The following is a 23,508-nucleotide window of genomic DNA, read 5'->3' as shown; positions in this document are numbered from 1 at the left end:
AAAACAGTGTTCTTATTTCTCTTATCAATTTTTAAAATTTTTGTTTATTTATTTGAGAGAAAAAATATTCCCATTACTTGACTTACTCTCAAAATTTCTGGATAGGCCAGCGCCGCGGCTCACTAGGCTAATCCTCCGCCTTGCAGCACTGGCACACCGGGTTCTAGTCCTAGTCGGGGCACCGGATTCTGTTCCGGTTGCCCCTCTTCCAGGCCAGCTCTCTGCTGTGGCCCGGGAGGGCAGTGGAGGATGGCCCAAGTACTTGGGCCCTGCACCCCATGGGAGACCAGGATAAGTACCTGGCTCCTGCCATCGGATCAGCGCGGTGCACCGGCCGCAGCGCGCCGGCCACAGCGGCCATTGGAGGGTGAACCAACGGCAAAGGAAGACCTTTCTCTCTGTCTCTCTCTCTCTCTCACTGTCCACTCTGCCTGTAAAAAAAAAAAAATTCTGGATAGCTTGGGGACTGATATCAGGAGAAAATAACTCAATCCAGCGTTTCTACATGGATGGCAGGAACTCCATGACATGAGCTATCAACATTTCTTCGCAGGTCTGCATTAGCAGAAAACCAAAATCAGAAACTGAAACCTGGGGTAAAACTCAGGTGCTCTGTCACAGGGCATAGTCACCTTAACTAACATCTTAACCACTAGGTCAAACACCCACTCCTCATGTCACTGTTTTTGACATAAAAGTTATACCAATCTACATTGAATTTATGAATTTAATTTGAATAGCAACTTTAAAAATCTCTGGTTATTTATAATTCTCTTGCATCACTTTATGTTACTGATTAGAACTTTATCCATAGTGTGTGTGTGTGTGTGTGTGTGTGTTTATGGTTGATGCTTATTTATATGTATTTACCTTTCGATATCTGAAGGTAAAAAGATAAAGTGATGCATCAAAATTTTCAAAATATATACTTTATCCATGGCTATATATTTGTCTTTTTGTGGATGCCTTTCTAACTTTATATAGTATTGAGTTACTGTCCAGCATGCTTTCACCTCAACCTGATTAACTCCCTTTGACATTCTTGTATGGCAATTTCAGTGCTAATCAATTATTCAGACTTTATTTGAGATCATCTCAATAATCCTCCCCACTTAAAATATTATTTATTTATATGAGAGGCAGGGAGGTGACAGAGACAGAGGTCTTCCATTCACTAGTTCACTCTACAAATAACTGTAATAGCTGATGCGGGGGCCAAGCCAAAGTCAAGAGGAGGGATTCAATCCTATTATCCCACATGAATGGCAGAGACTTAAATATCTGCATCATATACTGCTGCCCACTAGGGTGATTCTCAGGAAGCTGTAATTGAGAGCAGAGTCAAGACTCCATAGTTGTCCCAAGTGGAGTCTTAACTACAACTCCAAGCGCCTGCCATTTCTCTCATTTTTGAAGACTATTTTTGTGTACTCTTAAGCTCCAGAATTTATGTTTTTTTAGTATATAATTTGCATACCTTAGTTGTTCTTATTTTATTCACATATTAGTTTTATGATTTCTTCGTACTTCAGTCAATATATTTTTTAAATTTTATTTGTTATACAAGTTTCATATATTTTATATATATATAGATTTAGGAACATAGTTGCATTTAGCAATTTGTCATCAAGACAGTTGTTTTAAAGTCTTTCTCTACAAAGCCATTAGCCTCTACTTCTTCAGAAATGTTTTCTCAAATCTGTTTTCATACTTACACTGACACATAATTTAGCATTTTTAATATTTACTTAACACTAATATGTAATGACTTTGTCATATTTGTGTTTTATATTTTTTGGACAGATTCTATATTACAATATTTAAAAGCATCAAACACTTAAGACAATCAAATTTACTTTAAATCTTGAGAAAATTGAGTTATAATGGAGTTGATACACAGGGAAGCATTTTTTATAATCCAGATTAATAAATGAATGTTTTGAGAGTTTTTCCCCAAACTATATTCTGTTGTATTTTTGCCTTTTTTTTTTTTTTTTGACAGGCAGAGTGGACAGTGAGAGAGAGAGACAGAGAGAAAGGTCTTCCTTTGCTGTTGGCTCACCCTCCAATGGCTGCTGCAGCCAGCGCACCATGCTGATCTGATGGCAGGAGCCAGGTACTTCTCCTGGTCTCCCATGGGGTCCAGGGCCCAAGCACTTGGGCCATCTTCCACTGCACTCCCTGGCCACAGCAGAGAGCTGGCCTGGAAGAGGGGCAACCAGGACAGAATCCGGCACCCCGACTGGGACTAGAACCCGGTGTGCTGGTGCCGCAAGGTGGAGGATTAGCCCAGTGAACCACGGTGCCTGCCTCTGTTGTATTTTTTAATATATATTTTAAGATTTAGCAATTTTTAGTATTTTGCTGTATTTTACTTCATATGTAGATATTATATGCATATATTTACCTAAGTGCAAACACACATTCCTTGAAACATGAATATTAATATCACATAACCGGAGATTCTCCATATCAGTCAGCTGTTTCTCTGATTTTCTATCCAGGTATAGCGACATGAATAGATTAGGACATGAACAGACTAAGTCTGAGTCTCAGCTCTGACTCTTCAATAAAATATATGGAAAGTTAGTTTTTATCAGCAGATATAATTATGAAGAATATTTGTCAACATCCCCAAGCAGAGACGTGCTCAACTCCATCCTCCTCAATTTCCCCCATCCCCTACCCCTATTCATCCTTCCAGGCTGGTTCCTCCCCTTAAGTCACCGACTAGCCTCCCCCCAGGGATCCCTAATACCTGAGTTTCTGGAGCTCTGATTCTTGAAGTTCTGTAGGGGAGCCCCTGCACTGTTGGTCACACTTGCAGTATTGCCTCACCTCCCACGCTCTGTGAAGTGAGTGTTCTTGTTTTTGAAACACTGCAGAAAAATTGGGAAAATCTTTGCTAATTGTCATCCAATTTGCAACATCCAGTCAGCCACATCTAAGGAATAGTTGTAACCATCTCCCAATAGAGGACTCCAGTCTTCTAAGAAAATCAATGAGGTGGGGACTTAGGAGTCAGAATGAAACAAATAAGTAACAGCATCTACGGTAGGTAAGCATCTTTAATAAAAACATTGTTTTATTTTTCAAGAAGTGACAGAAATGTAGTGCCAAGGCTTCTCACCCTGTAGATTTGGCTCTAGCTGAGTGGGAGTTGCTAATCAGCATGGATTAATCAGAAGAGAGGTGCCCACGCAGCAGCATCTGAGGTGTCTCCTGCATCATGATTCACAAGAAAGGGTCTTATGCTAGAAGTCTGACAAAGGCTTCCATGTTAATATTCATCAGAATTTATATAAATTACCCATTTAGTCTAATAGCACTAAAATGAGAAGATATACAGTCTAAACTTAATAAATACATTTCTAGAATAATTAATAAGTGGTTTATGTGAAATTACCATCAAAGTTAATAGTTTTTTTCTGTAAAATTGTAAAATCTGTTTATATTCATGAGCATTCCTTTATAATACATAAATTTAATCACATATAACTTTTTCTAATCATATTCCTTTACCAGAAATTTAATATATAAAACATGTAGAATAAAAAATTCAATAACATTTCTCACCCATAGCTGCATCTTTCAATAATGCAAAGTGATACCCACTGCTATCTTACATAAAAATCTCAAGGAAGAAGGAAAGCAAAAAGAATAAGGAAAGAGAGAGGAAAAGAGAGGGAGGTTGGAAGGGAAGAAGGGAATATCATTCTTATAACTGTATATATAAGCATTTGAATCTGTTGTCTTTTTACTAACGTTGCAATAATTTGAAAAAATAAAATATCGGAAAAAAACAAATTTTCAAGGGAAATTGAAATTTACTTTGCCTATTTTTGAATAAAGACACATCCACATGCTATTTAATACTAAAAACTATTTCAGGGGTATAGATTACTATTAGCAATTTTTTTTTTTGACAGGCAGAGTGGACAGTGAGAGAGAGAGACAGAGAGAGAAAGGTCTTCCTTTTGCCGTTGGTTCACCCTCCAATGGCCGCCGCTGCAGCCGGCGCACTGCGCTGATCCGATGGCAGGAGCCAGGAGCCAGGTGCTTTTCCTGGTCTCCCATGGGGTGCAGGGCCCAAGCACTTGGGCCATCCTCCACTGCACTCCCTGGCCATAGCAGAGAGCTGGCCTGGAAGAGGGGCAACCGGGACAGAATCCGGCGCCCCAACCGGGACTAGAACCCGGTGTGCCGGCGCCGCAAGGTGGAGGATTAGCCTATTGAGCCACAGCGCCGGCCATACTATTAGCAATTTAACATCCCTTTTACTAATTCTTTGCTCATTGCCCATCAGAAACAGTATAGTATATTAGATTAAGAAATGGGAAGAATGTCATTAATAAGATAGAATTCCATGTCTATATAGCTTCCTGCATAATTTACATATCTCTATTTAACAACTACAGAAACACAATGTGCTAAAAATGAATACTTATTAAAATATTTAATGGAGAGTAAGGATTATTCATTTTTTGTCACTTTCTCTTTGCATTTTGGCCCTGCCACATTCATTTTCCCTTATACTAATAAAATCATTAAAAATCAGAACATAGGTACCAATTTTGAGTACATACAATTTTTTATTATGCTAATTTCTTTCTTTATCCTGATCTCTTTCATTATTACATTTATTAATATTACAAGTTAAAAGCCCCAAAGGTGTGTATATTCCTTGCTACCCTCATATACAGTATGTATTTTTATTAGATTCTAAAATCTTCCAGCTCAAAAGAAGAATAAAGATCTTTTCTTTGTGTAAATTCTCTCCCATGATCATTTTTAAGCCTATATTCCCATTCCTGGATTTTAAATCTACCTTTAAGACTTCATCATCTGCATTGAGATCACCATGTTTTAGAAAATTATAGCGAAGTGTTTCTATTGAAATACTTGGCCAGCCTTTTTCAAGGTAAATGCAGTTGTTGGTTCTTTAAGAAAATTGCAATAAAAAGGGAGAGAGAAATTTTAAACTCTTAAAGAAATTAACTTGAAGAGATCTAATGAACAGTTCCATATGGAGATGATAAGAATTTCTGTTTAGGACCACAGAGCTGATGGAGACATCCTCAATCTTATAAGAATTGAGGAGGTTTGAGACAAATGAAGTAAAATATTTCAGTTTTGCAAAGATTTAATCATCCACATTGATTATCACCACAGTGCATGGTGAATAGAGACTAGTATCCTTTTATACATTCATCCTCAGAAAACAAATTTACCAAAGTCACTTACAAATCAGCAGTAACATATTGAAAATTTCTGTTCAGACCATCTACAACTTTCATGTCCTCTGAAGGCAACTGAAATTCAAATACCTATTAGAGAAGTAGAAAAAATATGTTATTTTCATCTTTTCATTTGTTGGTCTGGAAAATCTCAGTAAGTTAGATCGAATACTTCGAAGAAAATACTTAAAATATCTGAAAAGTTTCCAAACAATTTGAGACATTGAACAAAATTTTCAAGTCATCAGTAAATGTTGAATGAAAAATAAATCCACATATATACAGCCAACTATTTTGACAAAGGTGCCAAAAACATACACTGGGGAAAATATAGTCTTTACAATAATGGTGCTGGCAAAACTGGACATACACATGTGGAGGAATGAAATTAGATATCTACCACTCAGTGTACCCCCAAACCAACTCAGGATGGATCAAGTACCTAAATATAAGACCTAAAGCTACAAAATTGTTAAAAGAAAACTCAGGACAAACACTTCACGTCATTAGTGTAAATGATAATTTCTTGGGTAAGACCCCAAAAGTGCAGGCAACACAAACAAAACCAAAGAAAGGGACTATATCAAACTCGGAAGCTTCTGCACAGCAAAGGGCAAAATTGATAGATTAAAGAGACAACTGACAGGAGAAAATATTCACAATAAATTATCTGACAAAGGATTAATATTGAGAATATCAGCAATGTAAAAACTCAACAACAACAACAAAAAAAACCAACCAATCCAGTTAAGAAATGGCCAAAGTACCTGAATAGACACTTCTCAAAAGAAGAAATAAAAAAATAACCAATAAATATGTGAAAAGTGCTCAATATCAATAGCCATCAGGGAAATGAAAATCAAAACCACAATGAGAATATCACCTCATCCCATCAGAATGGATATTATCAAAAAAAGAGTAGCAAATGCTGATAAGGTTGTGGAGAAAGGGGAACACTTATACACTGTTGAGGGGAATGTAAATTAGTGCAACACTGTGGAGAATGGTATGGAGATTTCTTTAAAAATTATAAATGTAACTTCCATATTATCCAGCAATCCCATCACTGAGTATATATTCAAAATACATATACTAATTGTATTAAAGATATACCTCTCCACCATATTTATAGCCGCACTGTTCACAATAGCAATAGCCAAGGCATGGAATTAATCAAGGTGTTCATCATCAGATGAAAGGATAAACAAATTTGGTAAATATATTCAGTGGAATATTATTCAGCTTTAAGAAAAAGAATGAAATCTTGTAATTTTCAGAAAAATGGATGGAACTGAAGGATTTCATGTTGAATGAAATACATGAGACACAGCAAAATAATTGCCAAAGGTTCTCCTATACATGTGGAAGCTAAATTTTCTTTAAAAATTCTGAACACAGACTGTTAATTGCTTGAGATTGGGATAATTAGGAGGGATAAAAGGAGCATGGAAAAAAAATAGGGAAAGCTGGATGTGGTTCATTAATTGTGACAAATATAACAAAATGAGATGTTAACTGAGGCATATGGGAATTCATTGTATTACTAACTAACAATTTTTGCTTTGAAAATGACAGAAATGCATTACTAGATATAATTGATTCAAATTGTATTGCTCTACAGATAAAAGGAAATCTCAAAATCATCTGAGAACAAACAAAGCTGACATTATTTAAAAATGAGATGGCCATGTACTTACAAGATTGAGAAAAATCTAAAGGCAAACTTTGAAATATATGAAATAATTTAATAAAGTTATTTGATATAGTTGGGTTTTTATATCCCATCAACAAAAAATTAGAATAAGAAAAAAATGCTTTCAAATTAATTTAAGACAAGAATTTTCCATTTATAATGTTGTATTGAAGGACACAGGAACTTGCTTGAAATGTATCTCACTGTCTGTATTAGAGGAACCTTAAACATCAAAGTGATGATTACAGTTTGCTAATGTATGGACTACCCATATGAATTATTAGCAATATCCAAAAATCATGATACAGAGAAAGAATTTAGAAGTCTCCAACTCAATAATTGATGAATTCAAGTAATGGGTTTTTATTCTATAATTCTTTGAACTTTCCTATACATTTGAAAATGCTCAAAACAGAAAGGAAAAAGCAATTAAAGACGATCAGAATTATATTCTTTATAGTTAAACCTGACAAAACATATTAAAATACTTTAATAGAGAAAGTTATGCAATATATTGAAATATACTAAAGAAACTACCTAAATAATTGGAATTTTGCATACATAAACCTCAGTATTGCGAAAAATTCAATTCTCAGGATAAGCATTTGATGCAGCAGTGAGAAGGCCCTTAGGACAAACACACTCCCTATCAGAATGACTCAGTTCCTGTTTCATCTCTAATTCACATTCCAACTTCCTGCTAATTTATAACTTCTAAGGTAACAGGCGATGGCTTAATTGTGTTTGTCAGTCACATAGGAGGTGAAGAGTTCTAGAATCCTGTCTTGGGCTCATTCTAGTGCTAGTGAAGGTAATCAATGGTTAGAAGAATCTCTCGCTCTTGCTCTCACTCTCCCCCTCCTTCCCTCTCTCTTTCTCCAACTCTCTCCTTTTTCTGCTTTTCAAGTGTAAAATAAAGCTGAGAATTTAATAAAAGAAAAATACTAAAAAAAAAAAAACACACGTCTCTCAAATCTGATAGTTCAGTTCAATGTCAAGCAACTTGGTAGACTTACTCTAAGAAGAAGTTAAAAAGTTATTAAAATTTCACAAAATAGACAAATGAGTACAATAGCCAGGATATTTTTTTAACTTTTGTTTAATGAATATAAATTTCCAAAGTACGACTTATGGATTACAATGGCTTCCCCCCCATACCATCCCTCCCACCCACAACCTTCCCCTTTCCCACTCCTCTCCCCTTCCATTCACATCAAGATTCATTTTTGATTCTCTTAATATACAGAAGATCAGCTTAGTATACATTAAGTAAGGATTTCAACAGTTTGCTCCCACACAGAAACATAAAGTGAAAAATAATAGATGATTTTTTAAATGATGATGAAATCAGATCAGACCTATTGTCATGTTTAATCCCAGTGAGAGTCAAGTTGGGAATTGATAATTTCTTTTTTTTTTTTACAGAAGATCAGTTTAGTATACATTAAGTAAAGATTTCAACAGTTTGCACCCCCATAGAAACACAAAGTGAAATATACTGTTTGAGTACTCGTTATAGCATTAAATCTCAATGTACAGCACATTAAGGACAGAGATCCTACATGAGGAGCAAGTGCACAGTGACTCCTGCTGTTGACTTTACCAATTGACACTCCTGTCTATGGCATCAGTAATCTCCCTATGCTCCAGTCATGAGTTTCAAAGGCTATGGAAGCCCTCTGAGTTCTCCGACTCTTATCTTGTTTAGAAAAGTTCATAGTCAAAGTGGAGGTTCTCTCCTCCCTTCAGAGAAAGGTACCTCCTTCTTTGAAGACCTGTTCTTTCCACTGGGATCTCACTCACAGAGATCTTTCATTTAGGTTTTGTTGTTGTTGTTGTTGTTGTTGTTGTTGTTTGCCAGAGTGTCTTGGCTTTCCATGCCTGAAATACTCTCATGGGCTATTCAGCCAGATCCGAATGGCTTTAGGGCTGATTCTGAGGCCAGAGTGCTGTTTAGGACATCTGCCATTCTATGAGTCTGCTGAGTATCTCGCTTCCCATGTTGGATCACTCTCCCCTTTATTTATTCTATTGGTTAGTATTAGCAGGTACTAGACTTGTTTATGTGCTCCCTTTGACTCTTAGTCCTTTCATTATGATCAATTGTGAACTGAAATTGATCACTGGGACTAGTGAGATGGCATTGGTACATGCCACCTTGATGGGATTGAATTGGAGTCCCCTGGTATGTTTCTAACTCTACCATTTGGGGCAAGTCAGCTTGAGCATGTCCCAAATTATACATCTCTTCCCTCTCTTATTCCCACTCTTATGTTTAACAGGGATCACATTTCAGTTAAATTTCAACACTTAAGAATAACTGTGTATTAATTACAGAATTAAACCAGTCATATTAAGTAGAACAGACAAAAAAAAAACTACTAAGAGGAATAATGTATTAAGTTGTTCATTAACAGTCAGGGCTATGCTGATCAAGTCACCATTTCCCATAGTGTCCATTTCACTTCAGGAGGTTTCCTTTTTGGTGTTCAGTCAGTTGTCACCGATCAGGGAGAACATATGGTATTTGTCCCTTTGGGACTGGCTTACTTCACTCAGCATGATGTGTTCCAGATTCCTCCATTTTGTTGCAAATGACTGGATTTCATTGTTTCTTACTGCGGTATAGTATTCTAAAGAGTACATATCCCATAATTTCTTTATCCAGTCTACCATTGATGGGCATTTAGGTTGGTTCCAGGTCTTAGCTATTGTGAATTGAGCTGCAATAAACATTAGGGTGCAGACCGCTTTTTTGTTTGCCAATTTAAATTCCTTTGGGTAAATTCCAAGGAGTGGGATGGCTGGGTCGAACAGTAGGGTTATCTTCAGGTTTCTGAGGAATCTCCAGACTGACTTCCATAGTGGCTTGACCAGTTTGCATTCCCACCAACAGTGGGTTAGTGTCCCTTTTTCCCCACATCCTCGCCAGCATCTGTTGTTGGTAGATTTCTGCATGTGAGCCATTCTAACCGGGGTGAGGTGAAACCTCATTGTCGTTTTGATTTGCATTTCCCTGATTGCTAGTGATCGTGAACATTTTTTCATGTGTCTGTTGGCCATTTGGATTTCCCCTTTTGAAAAATGTCTATTGATGTCCTTGGCCCATCTCTTAAGTGGGTTGTTGGTTTTGTTTTTGTGGTGTTTCTTGATCTCTTTGTAGATTCTGGTTATTAACCCTTTATCTGTTGCATAGTTTGCAAATATTTTTTCCCATTCTGTTGGTTGTGTCTTCACTCTCCTGACTGTTTCTTTTGCAGTACAGAAACTTCTCAATTTGATGCAATCCCAATAGTTGATTTTGGCTTTGACTGCCTGTGCCTCCCGGGTCTTTTCCAGAAACTCTTTGCCTGTGCCAATATCTTGAAGGGTTTCTCCAGTGTTCTCTAATAACTTGATGGTGTCAGGTCGTAGATTTAGGTCTTTAATCCATGTTGAGTGGATTTTTGTGTAAGGTGTAAGGTAGGGGTCTTGCTTCATGCTTCTGCATGTCGAAATCCAGTTTTCCCAGCACCATTTATTGAATAGACTGTCCTTGCTCCAGGAATTGGTTTTAGATCCTTGATCAAATATAAGTTGGCTATAGATGTTTGGGTTGATTTCTGGTGTTTCAATTCTGTTCCATTGGTCTATCCATCTGTTTCTGTACCAGTACCATGCTGTTTTGATTACAACTGCCCTGTAGTTTGTCCTGAAATCTGGTATTGAGATGCCTCCGGCTTTGTTTTTGTTGTACAAGATTGCTTTAGCTATTCGAGGTCTCTTGTGCCTCCATATGAATTTCAGCATCATTTTTTCTAGATCTGAGAAGAATGTCTTTGGTATTCTGATTGGAATTGCATTGAATCTATAAATTGCTTTTGGGAGAATGGACATTTTGATGATATTGATTCTTCCAATCCATGAGCATGGAAGATTTTTCCATTTTTTGGTATCCTCTTCTATTTCTTTCTTTAAGATTTTGTAATTCTAATCGTAGAGATCTTTAACGTCCTTGGTTAAGTTTATTCCAAGGTATTTGATTGTTTTTGTAGCTATTGTGAATGGGATTGATCTTAGCAGTTCTTTCTCAGCCGTGGCATTGCTTGTGTATACAAAGGCTGTTGATTTTTGTGCATTGATTTTATATCCTGCCACTTTGCCAAACTCCGCTATGAGTTCCAATAGTCTCTTAGTAGAGTTCTTTGGATCCTCTAAGTAAGAATCATATTGTCTGCAAAGAGGGATACTTTGACTTCTTCCTTCTCAATTTGTATTCCTTTAATTTCTTTTTCTTGTCTGATGGCTCTGGCTAAAACTTCCAGAACTATGTTAAATAGCAGTGGTGAGAGTGGGCTGCCCTGCCTGGTGCCAGATCTCAGTGGAAATGCTTCCAACTTTTCCCCATTCAATAGGATGCTGGCTGTGGGTTTTTTATAAATTGCTTTGATTATATTGAGGAATGTTCCTTCTATACCCAATTTGCTTAGAGTTTTCATCATGAAAGGGTGTTGAATTTTATCAAATGCTTTCTCTGCATCTATTGAGATAATCATATGGTTTTTCTTCTGCAGTCTGTTAATGTGGTGAATCACATTGATTGATTTGCGAATGTTGAACCATCCCTGCATACCAGGGATGAATCCCACTTGGTCTGGGTGAATGATCTTTCTGATGTGTTGTTGCATTCTATTGGCGAGAATTTTATTGAGGATTTTTGCATCTATGTTCATCAGGGATATTTGGTTTGTAATTCTCTTTCAGTGCTGCATCTTTTTCCGGCTTAGGAATTAAGGTGATGCTGGCTTCATAGAAAGAATTTGGGAGGATTCCCTCTTTTTCGATTGTTCTGAATAGTTTGAGAAGAATTGGAGTTAGTTCTTCTTTAAATGTCTGGTAGAATTCAGCAGTGAATCCATCTGGTCCTGGGCTTTTCTTTGTTGGGAGGGCCTTTATTACTGTTTCAATTTCTGTTTCAGTTATGGGTCTATTTAGGTTTTCTATGTCTTCATGGTTCAATTTAGGTAGGTTGCATGTGTCCAGGAATCTATCCATTTCTTAAGATTTTCCTGTTTGCTGGCATACAGGTCCTTGAAGTAATTTCTGATTATTCTTTTTATTTCTGTGGTGTCTGTTGTTACATTTCCTTTTTCATCTCTGATTTTATTGATTTGGGTCTTTTCTCTTCTTTTTTAGTTAGTTGAGCCAATGGGGTTTCAATTTTGTTTATTTTTTCAAAAAACCAGCTTCTCGCTTGGCTGATTTTTTGTAGTTTTTTTTTTTTTTTTTTGGATTCAATCCTGTTAATTTCTTCTCTGGTTTTAATTATTTCTCTTCTCCTACTAGATTTGGGTTTGGTTTACTGCAGTTTTTCTAGGTCCTTGAGATGCGCTGAAAGTTCATTTATTTGGTACCTTTCCAATTTATTGATATAGGCACCTATTGCTATAAATTTGCCTCTCAATACTGCTTTTGCTGTATCCCATAAGTTTTGATATGTTGTGTTGTTATCTTCATTTACTTCCTGAAAGTTTTTATTTCTCTTTTGATTTCTTGAATGACCCATTGTTCATTCAGGAGCATGTTGTTCAGTCTCCATGTGTTTGCATACTTTCTGGGGTTTCCTGAGTTGCTGATTTCCAGCTTCATTCCACTGTGGTCTGAGAAGCTGCATGGTATGATTCTAAGTCTTTTAAATTTGCTGAGACTTGCTTTATGGCCTAGTATGTGATCAATCCTAGAGAAGGTTCCATGCACTGCTGAGAAGAATGTGAAGTCTTTAGATGTAGGATTGAAAGTTCTGTAGATATCTGTTAGATCCATTTGGGCAATAGTGTCGATTAAATCTGCTGTTTCCTTGTTGATCTTCTGTCCTATTGATCTGTCTGTTTCTGAGAGTGGAGTATTGAAGTCCCCCAGTACTATTGTATTGGAATCTAAATCTCCCTTTAAGTCACTTAACATATCTTTTAAATAGACCGGTGCCCTGTAATTAGGTGCATATACATTTATAATAGTTACATCTTCCTGTTGAATTGAACCCTTAATCATTATATAGTGTCCCTCCTTGTCTCTCTTAACAGTTTTTGTATTAAAGTTTATTTTGTCTGATATTAATATGGCTACACCTGCTTTTTTTGGTTTCTTTTGGCATGGAATATCTTTTTCCAACCTTTCACTTTCAGTCTGCATGCATCTTTGTTAGAGAGATGTGTTTCTTGTAGGCAACAAATAGTTGGGTTGTGTTCTTTGAGCCAATCAGCCAATCAGTGTCTTTTAACTGAAGAATTCAGACCATTAATGTTCAATGTGACTATTGATACGTAGTGACTTTGCCCTGCCATTTTCCCGGAGATATTTTCTAGTATATGCTTTGAGCTTCCCATGCTCTTTTACTGGTAGGTGTTCTTCCTTTCCCTTCTTTCATATTGATGGCCGTGTTTCTGTGTTTCTGAGTGTAGCACATCTTTAAGTATCTTTTGCAGGGCCAGACGAGTGGCCACAAAGTCTTTCAATTTCTGTTTGCTATGAAAGGTCTTTATTTCACCTTCATTCACAAATGAGAGCTTGGCAGGATATAATATTCTGGGCTGGCAATTTTTCTCTCTTAGCACCTGTGCTATGTCTCGCCGTTCCCTCCTAGCCTGTAGTGTTTCTGATGAGAAGTCTGCTGTGAGTCTAATTGGAGATCCTCTGAGAGTAATCTGACGTTTCTCTCTTGCACATTTTAGGATCTTTTCTTTATGTTTCACTGTGGTAAGTTTAATTACCACGTGTCGTGGTGAGGATCTCTTTTGGTCATGTTTATTGGGGGTTCTATGAGCTTCCTGTACTAGGATGTCTCTGTCCTTCTCCAAACCTGGAAAGTTCTCTGCTAGCATCTCACTAAAAAGGCCTTCTAATCCTTTCTCTCTCTCCATGCCTTCAGGAACTTCTAGAACTCGAATGTTGGTTTTTTAAATAGTATCCTGTAGATTCCCAACAATATTTTTTAGATTTCTAATTTCCTCGTCTTTTCTTTGGTTTGACTGTATGTTTTCCTGTGCTCTATCTTCTAAGTCCGATATTCTCTCTTCTGCTTCACCCATTCTGTTTTTAAGGCTTTCTAATGTGTTTGTCATTTGATCTATTGAGCTCTTCATTTCATTTTGATTTCTCTTCACTATCACACTTTCCTGTTCTACTAGTTTCTGCGTTTCATTTTGATTCTTCCTTAAAAATTCATTTTCACGAGAGAGATTTTCAATCCTGTCCAATAAGGATTTCTGTAGTTCAAGGATTTGCTTTTGAAAACTTCTAAATGATCTTATCATAAATTTTTTGAAATCCGTATCTTGCATTTCTTCTATCTCATTATCTTCATAATCTTGGCTTGGGGTGTTTTGTTTATTTGGAGGCATCATAGTGTCATCGTTGATCTTGTTCCCTCGATTTCTGTGTTTGTTGCTTGGCATAGTTAATTCTTCTTTCGTCACTGTGTGTTTTTTTTTATTTATTTTTTTATTTTATACTATGTCTGTGTTAAGTGGACTGCCTGCTGTTGGAGGAGCCTTGGAGGCTTGAGATGGGTGTGGCCTCAGAGCTCTGCTTGGTTCTTCCAGGTTATGGGTGTGCAAAGGTGACACCCTCAGGTTATGTGTGGTAAATCTCTCTCTTTATTTATTTATTTATTTATTTATTTTATTCAGGGGGTAAGTAATACTGCATGGCACGGCTGTGCAGAATTGATGGTATTTAGCTTCCAATCTCTGGCTTCTACCCAAAGAGTCTGTGCAGGCTCTGTTTCTCCTCTGGACTCCCACTGGGTTGCCTAGGCTACTGAATTGTAGTGACTCAGTTCCTTAGCTCTCCCCTGTTATGTAAATCCAGAGAGGGGGCCTGCTCTTCATCTCTTGCAAACTCTTGGAAACTATTGTAAGCCTTGCAGCCTTGCAACCTTTGCAAGGTTGTCAGAAAGAGAAACCCCCCACCTTTTTTTTTCCTTCTCTCCGGTAGTGAGTCTGGTGCACTTTCCGGCTCCCCCCTAGATTCTGACCCCCGTTTCCCTGCCAATGTCTCAGGTTATTGAGCTCACCTCCCCTTCCATCGCCAATGTGTGGACTTGGAGCCCTGGGCGTCCCAACTCTCCCCGCTGGTGTCTGTGTGACATGCACTCCCCTTCCTGCACTGGCGCACAGACCCTGCAGCTCCCATGGCTCGGCTTCCGTGTGGTGGGCGACCTTGTTCTCCCAGTAGGTCCTCCGATTCACAGCCACTAGATCCAGAAGAGTTTCCTCTGCAATATTTTCCTGGTCCTTTTTCTGAGGCTACCATAACTCCCCTTTTATTAAACTAAATTTTCCCAGACTATCGGTGCACGCCCTCACTATTCCGCCATCTTGGCTCCGCCCCCACCATAGCCAGGATATTTTTTAAAATATAAGTTCCTTGATGCTTTAACATTCTGGAAAGCAAGATCTTACTTTCCAACACAATGAAGACACTTGAGATAGGTAAATAAATCTGTTGCAAAGATGAGTGAAGCAGTTGGCTTGTGTCACAGTGAGTTAAACTGCCATCTGGAATTCTGATATCCATATCAGAGCATGAGTTGGAGTCCTGGCTGCTCTTTCTCCAGTCCAGCTTCCTGCTAATGCACCAAGGAAAGCAGCAGAAGATGGTTCAAGTCCCTGGCACCCATGTGGGAGACTGTGTTGGGTTTTTGGGTTTTCAGGATCCTGCTTTTCAGCCTGGCTCGGGCTGCTCACTGCAGGCATTGGGGCATGAATCAGGGGGTGGAAGATCTGTCTCCTCCTCTCTTTCATCATAAACTTTTTTAAAAGGAGTGAAATAAGAAGCATAATTATTCTTTTGAAAAACTTTGATACTCATTTAATTTATTTACTAGAGGGAAGGAGGGAGAGAAAGAGAGAGAGGGGGAGAGAGAGAGAGAGAGAGTTCTCCCATCTGCTACTTCAATAACCAGGGCTGGGCTAGGCAGAAGTAAGGAGTCTAGAATTCAATGTGGGTTTCTTAAAAGGGGGGTAGTGATCCAAGTACTTGGGTTATCACTTGGAGCCTTTCAGGATGTGCATTAACATGAAACTGGATCAGAAGCAGAATGAGGCACTCCTATATGGTCTGGTTGAATCCTGAGCAGTGTCACAACAATCGCAATAAATACTTGCCCCTAATATTCTTCTTAAAATATATGTGTATATATGTGTATGTGAAATTGTTTTACATACGATTAAAAGAAATTTCAGCTGAATTAAAAACTAAGTTGAGAAGGAAAGGCAATATCATTTTCATATGATAATGTAATAGGATATTGTCAAGTTCTCAATAGAGAAAAGGATATGGCACATATCCGCTAGAAACAAAGGCATGGACATTTAACTACGTGAAGTGTAGGAACTTTTGATCATGAAGACATGCTATGGAAAAAAATGAAAACACTGGTGCTCATTGTGAGAGTACATCCCACAAATAGGCTAATCAACATCCTAGAAGAGAGTTGCCTCATTCTAAAGCATATGAAGCATAGAGAGTTGATTGCAAGTATACCAGACAGCCCATCATAGAATACAACTTCAATGAGCTTAGGTTGAGCCCAGACTAATTTCCAAAAAACTTCTTAGAGATAAGATTTAAAGGACTGGTGCCAAGGCTCAATAGGCACCTGCGGCGCTGGCACAATGGGTTCTAGTCCCGATGGGGTGCCGGATTCTGTCCCGGTTGCTCCTCTTCCAGGCCAGCTCTCTGCTGTGGCCAGGGAAGGCAGTGGAGGATGGCCCAAGCGCTTGGGCCCTGCATCCCATGGGAGACCAGGATAAGCACCTGGCTCATGGCTTCGGATCAGTGCCATGCGCCAGCCACAGCACGCCGGCCGCAGCGGCCATTGGAGGGTGAACCAACGGCAAAAAGGAAGACCTTTCCCTCTGTCTCTCTCTCACTATCCACTCTGCCTGTCAAAAAAAAAGATTTAAAATTCTTTTTATATTAGACTTCTACATGGAAGACATTTTGCTTTCCAATTATGACAGTTAATAATATAATAATGGGCCGGCGCCGCGGCTCACTAGGCTAATCCTCCGCCTAGCGGCGCCGGCACACCGGGTTCTAGTCCCGGTTGGGGCGCCGGATTCTGTCCCGGTTGCCCCTCTTCCAGGCCAGCCCTCTGCTGTGGCCGGGGAGTGCAGTGGAGGATGGCCCAGGTGCTTGGGCCCTGCACCCCATGGGAGACCAGGAAAAGCACCTGGCTCCTGGTTCCTGCCATCGGATCAGCGCGGTGCGCCGGCCGCAGCGCGCCGGCCGCGGCGGCCATTGGAGGGTGAACCAACGGCAAAGGAAGACCTTTCTCTCTGTCTCTCTCTCTCACTGTCCACTCTGCCTGTCAAAAAATAAAAAAATAAAAAAAAATAATATAATAATGGTCTCATAATTGAAAACCCAAGCATCATCAATCTAATGGACAAAGACCTGGAGTACATCAGAAGCAAAACAAAGAGAACATTCAGGTGATGATGGCCTGGGTCTGGAGGCATCAAGAATCCCACAGAGTATCCTTCACACACGTGCTTCTTTGTACGATGTCAAGAAATCTTTAGGATAAGTCTGTTTCTCTGTCTTGGGGCATGCATTCAAGATTTCTGTATATTTCTGAGACATAATGGCTAGGGAGAGTTAAGACTGAACATAAAATAGAAAATCAGGTTTCAGGATTGAATTGGCAATATACTCTTGCAGCCATTTAGGGAGTGAACCAGCAGATGGAAGACCTCTCTGCCTCTCCCTCTTTCTTTCTGTAACTCAGCCTTTCAAATAAATAAATAATAAAAAAAGAAAACTATTCAAACCTAACCTCTGATTTACATAAACTTGGAGCAGAGAAACAATTAACCTGTGATTACAAGACAGCAATCTGAGAAATCCAGAAAATTTGACAAAGTTAACCTGGATATTTTAGGAAAACAAAATTTCTGACTAACTAGGTGGAACAAGATGGGCTCTAGTTTTGTCAAAAAATCCCTTAGTGTTGTTTCTGTTGGTTACTTGTATCAACATAAATAGGTAATTTCTTTTATCTTCCACATATTACCATAGTCTCCAGTTAATATTTTCTGGATTCATGAAAGAGCATGAGGAAAATGATGAAAATTGTGTGAACTACTACATTGCAACACTTTAAGTAGAATACAATCAGGGACAACAATGCAAATGTATACTATGCACTGGATGTTAAGTGATAGGAGGAAGTAATTGTTAACTTCTTTAGACACAATAATGACACTATAACTGCAGGACAGTATCTTTGTACACAGGGGATGTTTTCTGATGTCTGTAGGAATAAATAGTAACACTTACCACAAACTATTAGGAGAGTGAGCAAAATATTGTATGTGTATGTAAACATACTCATATATGCCTGCTTACTTTGGGCCTTCTTTTCTTTCTTTCTCTTTCTTTCTTTCTTTCTTTCTTTATTTTTCCCTTTAATATTCACAATAGCATGCTTTTAATTTACTCTATAATTGCAGGCTTATTGTACCACTAACCACAATGTGAACCCTGTTAAACAAGTAAAAAGTAGGAAGATTACTGTTACACAGGGTTACAGACAAGGGCTACAAACAACAATCAAAACATATCAGTTTCATTCTTATACTTTGGGGTTTTTTGTATTCTATATTAAATACTGCATATCAGAGAAAATGTATGATATTTTCTGGGTTTTTTTTGGGGGGACTGGTGTTTTTCACTAAGCATAATGGTCTCCAGTTACATTTATTTGATGTCAAAAGGCAGGATTTCATTCTTTTTATGACTAAGTAGTATTCTGTTGTGTATATATATCACATTTTCTTTTTCTAGTCATCCTTTAAAAAATGTAGAGACAATGGAGACCCATCCATACCCTTCCATACAGAGGTTCAGCTGATAGAATCTTCCATTACACAAAGTAAGTTTAACAGGAGAGGAGAACAACTAGACACGTGGCAGTAGTATGAGAAGAGGATAATAACAAAAGGAGAAGAGGCTGAGAGTCCTCACCTGGTTGCAGACAGGCCTGTACTTGAGCCCTGGCTTGTTCAGAATCATCTCCAGCTGCCTGCGGTTGAAGTTGGATACCCCGATGGACTTGGCTGATCCTGCATCTTTGCATTTCTCCATGGCCTGAGAGGAAAGATTGTGAAGAAATATTTCCACAATTGGTTGCCAATATAAATGCATAACACAGTTAAAAGGAACACTGTCAAGAAATTACAGTGAGGCTAGTGGGCACTGACTGACCAAAAGAGAAAAGCTAGTAGAGAAAATCAGCAACAGCAAAAAAAAAAAAAATTCCTGCAACCTCCTTAGAAAACAAAAGACATTATTGTATATGGGGGGCAAAATATGCCTGACATCATTGCCCCAATTCTTCTCTCTGTTATGTCCCAGTATTGCCTTCCTCTCTCTCCACTCAGTACATCAACACTTGTTGGTGACATAAATCTCAAGATCCAAAGCTGCATATCTCATTCCCACAAATTGAAGTGTGATCTGATGCTCCCACTTCTGACTTCCTGTTTTCTCTCTCCTGGGAGTACTCACCTCCCAAGTGGCACAGATATCCACTGTGTCAAATATTGTCTTTCCATGTTCATCTGTTGGAATAATCTCCTCTCCAGGCTGGAATAGAAGCAGTTATTTTTTACTATTTCATTAAATTTAGATACCTACCCATGGCAAAACACTGAAGTATACTTATGGAGACAGCAATAAACTTTCATGAAATAAGTGGAGCAACCTCCCATAATTGCAAAATGCACTGCATATAAGTCTGTAAAGAATGTCATTGTACTACAGACCTTCTCTTTTCTTTTATATTTACTATACATGTTAATAAATACTACTACTTTCCAGATTGTAATAGGGTCCCGTAGATTTATGTTACTTTGTGTTTCTCTGTTCTTTCCTCTCTGGAGAGATATCTCTCATTCACTGGGAAAGTTACCAGTTCCCTGGCCTTGATCTCCACCAATAGTGGATGTTGCTCATCTCCTCAAAAACATTTTGTTCCAAGAGCAGATACTTGAATCACAGATGGTCATTCAAGGTCTTTTTTCTTAATAATAATAATTTTAATTCTAAAGGATACAGAGAAGCTGTCAAAATTAATGATCATGAGAAAATAATTGTCCCATGGCCATTTATGACACCAATGAAAAGGCTTAGACAAAACCAACAAAAATTAGATTAATACAGAAGAAAATGATTGCTATAAATACAAGCAGTTCCTAACATTACCTCAAATGTGTATGTTACTCATGGCCTGGCTTCCCCTTTTACAAAATCAAATAAACTAAATTGCTTCACTTGCTTTGGGCAGTTTCTATAACTTAGAAACTGTTGTAAAATTTATATCAGAGGCAGAGGCCAGCTTTGTGGCGCAGCAGGTTAAGGTGTTGCCAGTGACCTCAGGACCCCCTATTGGAGCACCAGTTTGAGCCTAAATTCCCTAGCCAGCTCCCTGATAATATGCCTGGGAAGGCAGCAGAAAAATGGTCCAAATACTTGGACCTTTGCCATGTCATGGAAGACTGTCATGGACTTCCTGGCTTACACCTTTAGCCTGTCCCTGTCCTGACCCTCAATGACCATTTGAGGAGTGAACCAGATGGAAGATCTGTCTTTCTCTTTCTGTCCCTCTGCCTTTCAAATAAATAAAAAAAATCTTTAAAAATAAGTAAAATACATTTTATGATGTTGGTTGCCTACCTTCAGAGCTGTTGGGAAGTGAATAATGTAGAGATCAATGTAATCCAACTGGAGTTTTTTCAGTGAGTCTTCCAAGCTTGGTCTGACCAGCTCTGGTCTATGAAAAATGCACCAAAGCTGAAATGATAAGCAATTAAAATTGTGGTGAATTAATATGTTAGTTAATTTTTTTGTTTCCTTCACATAATACTGAGATATTTTCCCTTGGTTAAAAGCTAATGAACACTGAAAGAAAATACATTACATTTTGTATTTCCTGTGATCTGAACTAACTATATCATCCTTCTCACTTGTTTAGCTATTACTCATTAATCCACCAATGCATGGAAGGTAATTATACCAGAGATAAAAATTTTATCATGTAATGCTAATGATCAGCATTTGAGTTATGCTTCACAAAGTTTACAAACAAATTCAATGGTCTGATTCTTATAATCATTAATCAGTGGTAATAATTACTATATATTTTAATCACATAATAAGCAGAAAAATATTTTGAGTATTTGAATATTGTTGTGTGCATGAATTAAGCCACTACTTTCAATGCTAGCATCTCATATTAGAGTGCTGGTTTGAGACTTGGCTGCTCCACTTAGCAACTTCATTTCTGCTGAGGTACCTTGGAAGGCTGTAGAAATGGCCCAGGTAATTTGTTCCTGTCACCCATGTAGGAGATCAGATTGGAGTTCCCAAATCCTGACTTCATCCTGGCCCAGACCTGGCTGTTGTAGCCACAGGGGCATCCAGCAGATGGAAGGACTCTATCTCTTTTTGTCTCTCCTCTGTCTCTTTATTCAAACAAATAAATAACTCTTTTTAAACCGTGTCAATTCATATTTACAATAATAAGAAATTTTAAAAAGTAATCCAGGAAATCAGGAACATCATATTTAGCTCACAGCCCTCTCTGATTTCACAAGCCATGCTGAATCACACTGTTTGGAGTTGATACTAGGGAAATCATGGGAATGAATTTCATTTAAAATATATAAATTTGGATATAGCACAAGGTGGCATTTACCAATGCCATCTCACTAGTCCCAGTGATCAATTTCTGTTCACAATTGATCATAATGATAGGACTAAGAACCAAAGGGATCACATAAACAAGAATAGTGTCTGCAAATACTAGCTGATAGAATAAAAAAGGGAGAGAACGATCCAACATGGTAAGTAAGATACACAGCAGACCCATAGAATGGCAGATGTCCTAAACAGCACTCTGGCCTCAGAATCAGCCCTTAAGGCATGCGGATCCAGCTGAAATGCCCATGAGAGTATTTCAGGCATGGAAAGCCAAGACACTCTTGGGGGGGGGGAACTAAATGAAAGATCTCCGTGAGTGAGATCCCAGTGGAAAGAACGGGTCATCAAAGAAGGAGGTACCTTTCTCTGAAGGGAGGAGAGAACTGCCACTTTGACCATGGCCTTGTCTAAATATGATCAGAGTCGGTGAACTCAGAGGGCTTCCATAGCCTTGGCAGCTCATGACAAGAGCCTAGGGTGATTACTGATGCCATAAACAAGAGTGTCAATTTGTTAAGTCAACAACAGGAGTCACTGTGCACTTATTCCTCATGTAGGATCTTTGTCCTTAGTGTGCTGTACATTGAGATTTAATGCTATAACTAGTACTCAAACAGTATTTTTCACTTTATGTTTCTGTGTGGGAGCAAACTGTTGAAATCTTTACTTAATGTATGCTAAACTGATATTCTGTATATAAAGAGAATTGAAAATGAATCATGATGTGAATGGAAGGGGAGAGGGAGTGGGAAAGGGGAGGGTTGCGGGTGGGAGGGAAGTTATGGGGGGAAGCCATTGTAATCCATATTCTGTACTTTGGAAATTTATATTCATTAAATAAATGTTTTTAAAAAATTGGATATAGCAATAATTAGAAAGCCATAATCTTTGTCTCTGTGATACTGGATGTTACAGGAGGATGTGTGATAACAATTTTACTAATAGGAATAATTACTCAACATCTATGAAGCATATCAAGTAATCATTTCTACACAACATTTCATTAACCATCTCTCCTACACATCATCTACACTCTACCTTTGAAGTGTAGAATATATCTTCTCTCTTCACAGTGCCATCTGCAATCTTGTTTTGGATGGCCAGACCTACTTCCTTTTTGTTTTTGTAAAAATAAGCAGAATCAATGTGGCGGAACCCAGCATCAGTAGCTATTTTGGTGGTTCCATAGCTTTGCTCTTAGGGACCTGAAGAAGGAGTTAAAAGTATTATTTGTAGATGCATGTGATTGAAAGCAGCTAAGATATTATTAATGACTTTTGGCAAATCCATTTTTCCTCATGTCTTGGGATAATTTTGCATTTGAACTCTGAGGGGATGAGCCCACCCAGTTTGCCTGATTTCCCTGAATTAATAGCAGGAGTTGGGAATCTCAGGCACCCCTTCACACTGGGCCACCCCTTTGATCAAAGGCATCAAAGGTCCTCAGGAACAAAGACAGCTTTATTGCTTTGCTAGAAAGATTCACAGTTTACTGCGAAAAGAAAATCATGGTTGATAATCATGCAGTGAATTTGCAAAGGAAAGTTAACACAGAGTAAAAATGAATGGAATGAAATATGGAAGCAATATACTGCAAGTTTCTATGAGTCCTCCCCCAGAAATAAACAGAGCACATTCAAATTGTTTGAACTGGATTTAAGAACATATATGGAAACTTATCAGCAAGGAACTCTGAATATGTCGATTCTTCATTCCTAAGACTTTTCCTATAGGGTTGATTACATAGATCCCCTCTGTTGGTCTACACCATATTTCGGTTTCAAATAAAAGCAAGGATACACACACTGTACTTGTCCTCACAAGCAATTT

The 23,508-nt window shown here is 38.2% G+C and overlaps 1 pseudogene; it reads right to left on the bottom strand.

Moving 5' to 3' along the window:
• Positions 1-5,240: 5,240 nt before the first annotated feature.
• Positions 5,241-22,877, bottom strand: LOC103350887 (prostaglandin-E(2) 9-reductase-like; annotated as a pseudogene).
• Between the last annotated feature and the right edge of the window lie 631 nt (positions 22,878-23,508).

Source organism: Oryctolagus cuniculus, chromosome 13 (assembly GCF_051225735.1).
Source record: "Oryctolagus cuniculus isolate XC-2025 breed Fujian yellow rabbit chromosome 13, ASM5122573v1, whole genome shotgun sequence".
NCBI classification, from domain to species: domain Eukaryota; kingdom Metazoa; phylum Chordata; class Mammalia; order Lagomorpha; family Leporidae; genus Oryctolagus; species Oryctolagus cuniculus.
The sequence above is the reverse complement of the archived record's forward strand: the minus strand, read 5'-3'. Positions and strand labels throughout refer to the sequence as shown.